Genomic DNA, 8763 nt, shown 5'->3' on the forward strand with positions numbered 1-8763 from the left:
CTCCTTCACAATAAACCCTTCCTTGCAAAGATAAAAAAGTATATTTGACTGATCCCATCAGCCTCTCATCAGCAGCAATGGCTCAACTCGAGCGCCACTCTGGACCGCTTTCCACCTTCAGTGCCTCAGCAGCAGAGCCGGGCTCTGCTTGAACCGATGCCGTGAGCCCAGCAGCTGTTTAGAAGCCTACGGCTGTGGGCCGCCTTTGTCTCTCCTCCACCACTGCTGAGGTGTCCACATCATGCGAGGTTCTCACCTTCAGGCTGAGTCGACCCAGAGGAGGCCCAGGCAGCGAACCGCTTCAGAAGTTGGCGCCACGTTCACCGGCGGAAGCGGAAGTAGAGAGAGCAGCAGAAGCATCGCGTGTGGGGAGCAGCTGAGGTGTGGATCAGAACTGTGTATTAGTGGTGGTGTGGTAGTAGTGGTGGTGGTGTTCGTGGTGGTGGGGTTGTTAGTGGTAGTGGGGTTGTTATTGGTGGTGGGGTTGTTATTGGTGGTGGGGTTGTTATTGGTGGTGGCGTTGTTAGTGGTGGGGTTGTTGTTAGGAGTGCTCTGTTAAGGCTAAATACGCGGGAGCTTTGTCTTTGGCGGTGTGAGTGGGGGAGGGGGCGTAGAGGGGGGGGAAGGTGCTGGGGGGGAGGGGCTCACACTGAGGGCGTGATCACCGAGCCCCGCCCCCACTTGTTTCTGCCGATCTTTTTTCTCACATGTGGCGGTAGAGAAGCACCGAGACGACAGAAGCAGCGACTCTCTGGAGGAAGTGAGGAACTGTAGGTGAGTGGTGATGTGAGTGGTGAGGACGTGTGTGTCTGTGTAGTGTACTGGCAGGAGGAGTGGTGGCGTTAGTGGTGTTACTGATAGTGGTGGTGGTATGTTGTGAGTGAGTCGTGACGATGTGAGTTCATGTCAGAATCAGAATATTTATACTGGAGTCAGATGAGCTATACAGCTCTTTCTCACAGATGTCCAGTGTTGTGGGTGAGTGGTAAAGATGTAACCTCGCGTTGATGTGAGTTTCTTATTAATGATGTGGGTCCGTGTTAATGATGTGGGTTTGTGATTTAAAGCTTTCGTGACTGCAGTAATTCATATTCTTAGTTCTTTCGGTAAAGTCACGTTGAAGGGAAACAATAAAATAATAAAATATATATATAACAATAAAATTCTCACGACGTTTCGACCATAACACAAACGGTCGTCATCAGGTGTGTCTGTTTGCATAAATGTATTTATTTTTAAACGGTGTATTTATTTATTTATAAAAAACGTTAGCACCACGCGCAGCGATTTAGCAGTTTATTTAAAAGTACGAGTCCATCTATGTTCTGAAAAGAGGAGGGGGGAGACGAAACAATCATTGTATGCCGTCTGAAAGCCACTGTAAGCGTGAACAATCAATTAAAACCTGAAATGGTTTATCAAATCTTTCCAATGATTGCTAAGCCAGAATCCATATTCTCGGTTGAAATTGTCTCTGTGCTTGTATATGTGGATAGCCTCATGAACGAATTTCTCATGGTAGCCAGATGGCTTACAAAGAACCTCTGTCTTGGAAAAGTCAATGTCATGTGAGCCTACTGAATTATAACAATAATCTGCCACGGCCGAGGTGTTGGTCCTACCGTGTTTAAGGTCTCCTTTGTGTTCACGAATGCGGTCCGAGACATGGCGTTTGGTTTCTCCAATGTAACTACTACCACAGAGGCAACTTAGTTTGTAGATACCAGGGTATTGTATGCCCGGAATCACATCTTTTACAGACGGAACCAGATCACGGATTTTATGTAATGTGTTGAAACGGACCTGGATCTTGTGTTTATTCAAGATTTTGGAGATCTTTTTTGTGATCCCCGCAATGTAGGGTAAAGTGATGGTTTTGAAAGGCTCCTCAAGAGGGTACTTCTTCATGGTTTGAGTGATAGCTTTGCGGATTGTATAGTCGGAGTAACCATTAGCCTTAAGAGCTTGGTGTACGTGCTTGAGTTCACTGCCTATGTGTTCCTGGTCGGATATGCATTGGGCTCTATGATACAGAGTCTTGATGAGAGAATTCTTCTGTGATGGATGGTGATGGGAATCCGGTTTCAGATAAGCATCCGTATGGGTAGCTTTCCTGTAGACAGAGTGGCTCATTGAACCATCAGGTCTCTTTTTAATTAGGACATCCAAAAAAGGTAGCTTGCCATCTTTTTCGACTTCCATGGTAAATCTGATGGCTGGGTGTATGGAATTGATGTGGTCGAAGAATTGGTCTAGAGCAGGCCGGCCATGTGGTCAGACGACAAAAGTGTCATCCGCGTACCTCTTCCATAAGGTTGGGCGCAGTGGCAGTCTGGATGGCGTCAGTCTCAAATTTCTCCATGAAAATGTTAGCTATAACCGGAGATAGGGGGGAGCCCATTGGGGTGCCCTCAGTTTGTTTGTAGAAAGTTCCATTCCAAGTGAAGGGCTATCCACATATACAAGCACAGGGACAATTTCACCCGAGAAGATGGATTCTGGCTTAGCATTGGAAAGATTTGATAAACCATTTCAGGTCTTAATTGATTGTTCACGCTTAAAGTGGCTTTCAGACAGCATACATTAAAATTTGTCGTCTCCCCCTTCCTCTTTTCAGAACATAGATGGACTAGTTCTTCTAAATAAACTGCCAAATCGCTGCACGTGGCGCTAACGTTTTTTTTTATAAATAAATAAATACACCGTTTGAAAATAAATAAATTCATGCAAACCGACACACCTGATGACGACCGTTTGTGTTATGGTCGAAACGTCGTGAAAATTTTTATTGTTTTATATATATTTTATTATTTCATTGTTTCCCTTCAACGTGACTTTACCGAAAGAACTAAGAAGATGTGGGTTTGTGTTGATGATGTTGGTTCACGGTGAGGATGAGTCTGTGATGTGACGTGACTCGTGTTGTGACGTGGGAAGCAGTGCCGACGTGCACCCTCTACCCTGTGTGATCCTCGCCTTCGTCTCCCGCTCTCCACACAGAGACCCGGACCGTGCGAGAGACGCCGCGAATTATGTGCACTCTGCACTGTTCGGACCGTGTACCAGTCGGAGCGCGGGCGGTGTTGTTGCAGTGAATGCCACGCTGCCCTCCAAGTTCGACTCCCGCTGACGGCCACCAACACTGCTGACGATTACCTCAACCACTCCTGGGCCTCCCCTTGTAGCCATAACGAGCAGCACCTACGAAGACCGGCACGGCACACGACACCAGTGTTGGTGGCCGTGAGCAGGAATCGAACCCCGGGTCGCTAGGTTCATAGCACAGCGCGCTAATCACTACACTACCGCACACACACACAGACACACACAAACACACAGATACACACACAGATACACAGACATACACACAAACACTCAGACACACACACAGACATACAGACACACACAGATGAGACACAACACACATCCGCCCTCGGGCCGTGACGTCACACCCGCTTCCACCCAGTCTGCCGCTAGAGCCACGCTGCAAGCTGCCTGCTGAGGAGCGCCTCTCTGCACGAAGCCTCCTGGAGCCTCTCTCGTAGCAGTCACCATGGAGGCTCACGGGCTGCGCAGTACTTCACGCACCCTCGTGACGCTGCTCGTGGCGAGCTCCGCGTTCCTCGCGTCTGTGCCCACGGAGGAGAAGAATTTCTCCCCTAACTAGCTGGTTAAGCCGAGGGGAGCCTGGGAGGTCCAACCGCCACAGGCCGGACAGCCTCTACCTCTCACCAAAGCGACCGTGGCCGTCCACATCAGCAACCGCCTCACAGGTCACGAAGCCGAGAGGGTGCCTCGAGTCGCTTCCTCTCCCAGCCATGGCATGGAGGTTCCCCAAGGAGGAGGAGAAGACGACGACCCAGCTCCTTCAGGGTGGACGACCTTCATGGAGATGCTGCACAGCGGGCCGGTGGCCATCGCCTACGAGGTGGCGAGCGCGGGGATCACCCTCCTCAGCCTCGGAGTGGCGGCTGAAGAATGCAGTGGTGAGTGCCGACTTCACGCTCACACAGGCCATCAGCGTGGCACCGTGACATACACCACATGCAGAGACACCACACGCAGAGATGCATCACGCGTACAGATCACTCGCGCAGATATAAGAATCTCACTCGCATACACCACACACACAAGTATATATCACATCCACGCACACATCCTAGACAAAGTCGCATATGTCATTTGGAACAAGCAAACACCTTGCTCAATTAAGTATACTTAAAAATTATCCACTGCAACTTTAAGGGTGTTTTTTGTTACTGGCAGCGTGGCATTTGGGACATGTGCTGGACTCCTTGTGCGGCGTTGGTGAGTTGCGCTGGTGCGGACAGAACAATGTCCCCTAGCCAGTAGAGTCAGAACAATAATATTTTTTAATGGTTGAGGAATCCGATGAGCTATAAAGCTCTTTTTCACAGATGTCCGGTAGGGGCTGGTAAGAACGTTACAACAACAAATACTACAAAAACATGTAATAGTGCAAAGTACAAGAAAGGTTAACAAATCACCCAAACACAAACAAATAAAACTAAACCAGCCCCATCATACTCTTTGGTTCTTTCGGTAAAGTCACGTAGGTATAAAATAAAGTAAATCACGATGTTTCGGGTGCAACACAAGCGTCCATCATCGGGTGGGGAAAGCATGGTCTGCTGCTGAGGCAGACTGATTTATTTGATTTTATACCTACGTGACTTTGCCGAAAGAACCAAAGAGTATGGATTCCTGCAGTCACGAAAGCTTCAAATCAAGAACACCCCCATCATACCAGTCAAAGCCCACTGAGGTACTAACTTATTTTTCAGATGGAACCTGGTCACAAATGAAAGCTCAACCTCGTTGTAAACCGCGCATGCACGTGAGCGCAAACCGCTACTGTAGGCGATTGCGCAGGTACGCGAGCGCTGGGCACCACCAAAAATAGTCGTGTAGGCACGCGCGTGCTGAACAATACTGTAAACGATCGTACAGGTACGGACACCAAGCACGCTCTACTCCTTTATTCGCCGCAAACAGCCGCGTGTGCGTGCGAACACAAAACACTCTCCACCCTCCTCTTCACCCTCCAAAGGAGCACAAGAAACAGTTTATTCCCCTACCAGTTATTTTATTTACCGCAAGCAACCCGTTAAGCTACGCGTAATTGTGTGGGTCAGTGGATGTCAGCCTATTCCCCTTGAGATCCTAGACTGTATTTCCTCTGCCTATCGCTCTGCTTTCTACCCTCGATCAAATAGCCCAAACTTACCTCTCTCTCTTACTCACGTGTACTTCCACTCTGCTGCGCTGGAAGCTGTAGAAAAGCGATCAGTAGAGGGTTGAGCCTGGCTGCGCTGAAGTGCATCACGCGGACGTCTCGAACGGCTAACTCCCCTCCTGCGTGGACCGCGATGATCTTGAAGAACTGCCTTGCTACCTGAATCCCCCTCCCTTTATCCCACCTACAACAAAGGAATTTCGCCGTTTCGCTCCCTTGGCCTCCCGTCCAATCAGGGGCTCGGATTTTCCCACCCTTCGATACCCGGATCCCAACTCGGGTGATGTCGCCGCAGTGATCTCTCCGACATCCGCTCTCTGTTCTCCCGCTACCAGTCCACTGACCCGTGCTTGTGTGTGTGTGGTTCCACTCGCGGTGGCTCGATGGCCCTTGCCGTGACCATGCAACTTTAATATTAGGTCCCGGCGCCGCAGTGCATGTCAGCTACAGGGGGAAGATCGCCCAATTTCCCGGCCGCAGGAAACCATGAAGATCGATCCCATTAGGGACTTCTGGAAAAAAAACCTATCGGCCGGGTGACCTCCCCTCCTGGCTCTACGTGGGGCGTGTGTGCGTTCGTGCGGGGGGAGGGGGGGTGGCGAGGGTGCACCGCGTTGGCGTCGGCATCCCCCGGTGGCGGCTTCACGGCGGTGGGCACGGCCTCGGCAGAGCGGCTCTGCTGCGGCGGCCTCACGACTGTGCAGTGGGCAAAACGCGGACGTCTGAGAAGGCACCAGCCCCGGGAGAGTGGCGGGAAATCCGAGGCATCGGTGACGGCGTCGCGGCGGTGGGCACGGCTCCGCTGGAGCGGCTCCGCTGCGGCGGCACCACAGATGACGGTTCCCCAAGATGGAGAATACCCGTCTCCCTCAAGGTGGACGACCTTGATAAAGATGCTGCACAGTGGGCCGGTGGCCATCACTTACGACGTGGAGAGCGCGGGGATCACCATTACCAGCCTAAGAGTCTGGCTGAAGAATCCACTAATAAGAGAGAGAGTATGCTGGCGTCACTGTAACATAGAACATCAGCAGGACACCACAACAGAGACACCACACCCAGAGAGGCATCATGGATATAGATCACTCAGGCAAATGTCATAATCTCACATGCATAGATGACACAAATCAGAATCAGAATATTTATACTGGAAGAATCCGATGAGCTATTAAGCTATTTTTCACAGATGTACAGGAGAGGCAGGTTAGAACGTTACAACAACAAACAATAAAAAATCACACTCACATCCTCGACAAAGTCGCACACATTTATTACAAGCACACATTGTTCATGTTGGTGGATTACAAATAGTTGTCCGATATTTGCCACTGAAAGGCAGGTACAACACTCGTGCTCAATCAATGGTGGTGGTGTGGCAGATAGCAAGTGAAAAAAACATATTTGAGTGGAGTGACCAACAGGGGAAGAAGGAGACTGCAATCTCTTGCCTCTCATAATGATTTTGTTTCCGGTTTTAAACAGAAGTCATCGCAGCGCAGACGAGTTTACCGAAGCCGCTACATGAGAGGATCCATGTGTAAATTGGCTCGGAGCAAGTGCCACCCCATGAAAATCAAGAGGACCCATAGATCCCTAAAGACTCAACTGGATGGCTGCTCCATGATGAATAGCTCACCAACACTTACCAGCGCACCCACCAACAGCACCACTCCTACCAACACCACCACTCCTACCAACACCACCATTCCTACCAACACCACCATGACAAACCCCACCCCGAAAAACTAACACCATCACACTTTTAAATACCAACACCTCTACCAATACTATCCTGACTAACACCACCACCCCTTCCACCCCTACAAACCCTACCAACAGCATTTTCTCCACCTTCACTACCACCCGGACCAACACCATCATCCCAGCTGAGTGTGAGTGGTGTCACCTCATGATAATGGCCCGCATCAATGCCTGCCGCACTAAAATAAGCTCAATTACCCCTACCAGCTCAATCACCAATTCCACCGCTCCTACCAACTCCGCCACTTTGACCAATCCCACGTTTACCAACATTACCTCCTCTACCCTCACTACCACCCCTACCCACATCACCCCAGCTGAGCATGTGTCCAGCCTCATGATCATGAGGGAAAAGAGATCACTCTTCATGGCTGGATGAATGCCTGCTCCACCACTCCTACCAACTCCACCACCTCTACCAACCACACACCTACTAACACTACCTCCTCTACTAACCCAACCCTGACCACCATCACTTCCTCTACCCTCACCACCACTCCTTCCCACATCATCACCCCAGCTGAGCGTGAGTCCCGCCTCGTGATCATGAGGGCAAAGAGACCACTCTTCATGGCCCGGATCAATGCCTGCTCCACCACTCCTACCAACTCCACCACCTTTAGAATCCGCACACCTACCAACACCACCACACCTCCCAACACCGCTACCCTTACCAAACGCAACTACTCCGACGAACACCACCACTCCTACCAAAACCAACCCTACCAACGCCAACCCTACCAACACCAACCATACCAACACCATTATTCCTACCAACACCACTCCCCCTACCAACACCAACCCTACCAACACCAATCCTACCAACACAATGACTCCTACCAACACGACCACCCCAACCGACACCATCACTCTTTCCAACAACAGCCCTATCAACGCTACCTATCCTACAATTGCCAACTCTATAAACACCTTTACCTCTACCAACACCACCACCACCCCAAATAAGAAATAATACAAAATAAATAACATTCCAACATCGCTGCACCCTTTCCATGTTCCCTCCTTTGTTTACGCGTCATCCATTAAAATAAGTTATTGTTATTTTTTAAGAATAATAGTTACTAAGAATATTGTTTTGTATTAAGTGAAGTCATAATATTGTTCGAAAAGCTGGTTAATGTAGATCCTTTGTCAGTCATTTCTAGATGATTGCCTCGCCTTGCCTACATTCACCTTGGTGACTCAATCACATGCTCAAGGACACGAGTGATATTTTCGGCTAACAGAAGGTGTGAACCTACCTTTACCACCAGCAGTTGGATGGACTGGTGAAGTTGTCTAAACAGAACCATTTATATGCCCGATGTTGATTGCTTCCAATGTGTATGCTTGTGACTGACAGATCTGTGGTGAGCAGAAGTGTAAAGGTTAGCGTGCTGCGCTACGAACCCGGCGACCCGAGTTCAATTTCCACTCATGGCCAACACCAGTGATGATTATCTAAATCGTTACTAGGCCTCCCCTAGGTCGACTCAGTCTCAAATTAGTGCCTGGTGCTCATTTAGCTTAGGCTACCTCACATGCCATGTCAGCCTTCATAAGGCGCTCGCTAACAGCGCTTGCCACAACAGTCTTAAGTCTTTACGGAGGATCTTTGTCTTTGACTGACACATCTGTGGGCTAGAGTGTAGCTTGATTTAGTGTTCATGTGAGGGATGTGCTTTGCCTGCCGCCGCCACTGCGTCTCCGCTCATGTGTGTTTAGCCGTGTCAGTGACGCGCCAC

The 8763-nt window shown here is 49.8% G+C and overlaps 1 long non-coding RNA gene across 1 annotated transcript; it reads left to right on the forward strand.

The window, feature by feature from the left end:
- The first annotated feature begins 687 nt into the window (after positions 1-687).
- On the forward strand, positions 688-8020 carry LOC142923081 (uncharacterized). Its single transcript, XR_012940504.1, has 3 exons — positions 688-774; positions 3001-3986; positions 6740-8020. It is a non-coding gene; the product is annotated as an uncharacterized LOC142923081 (long non-coding RNA).
- Positions 8021-8763: the final 743 nt, after the last annotated feature.

Source organism: Petromyzon marinus, unplaced genomic scaffold (assembly GCF_048934315.1).
Source record: "Petromyzon marinus isolate PM22_M1 ecotype Great Lakes invasive population unplaced genomic scaffold, UKy_Petmar_22M1.pri1.0 PM_Scaffold_261, whole genome shotgun sequence".
Lineage (NCBI taxonomy): Eukaryota > Metazoa > Chordata > Hyperoartia > Petromyzontiformes > Petromyzontidae > Petromyzon > Petromyzon marinus.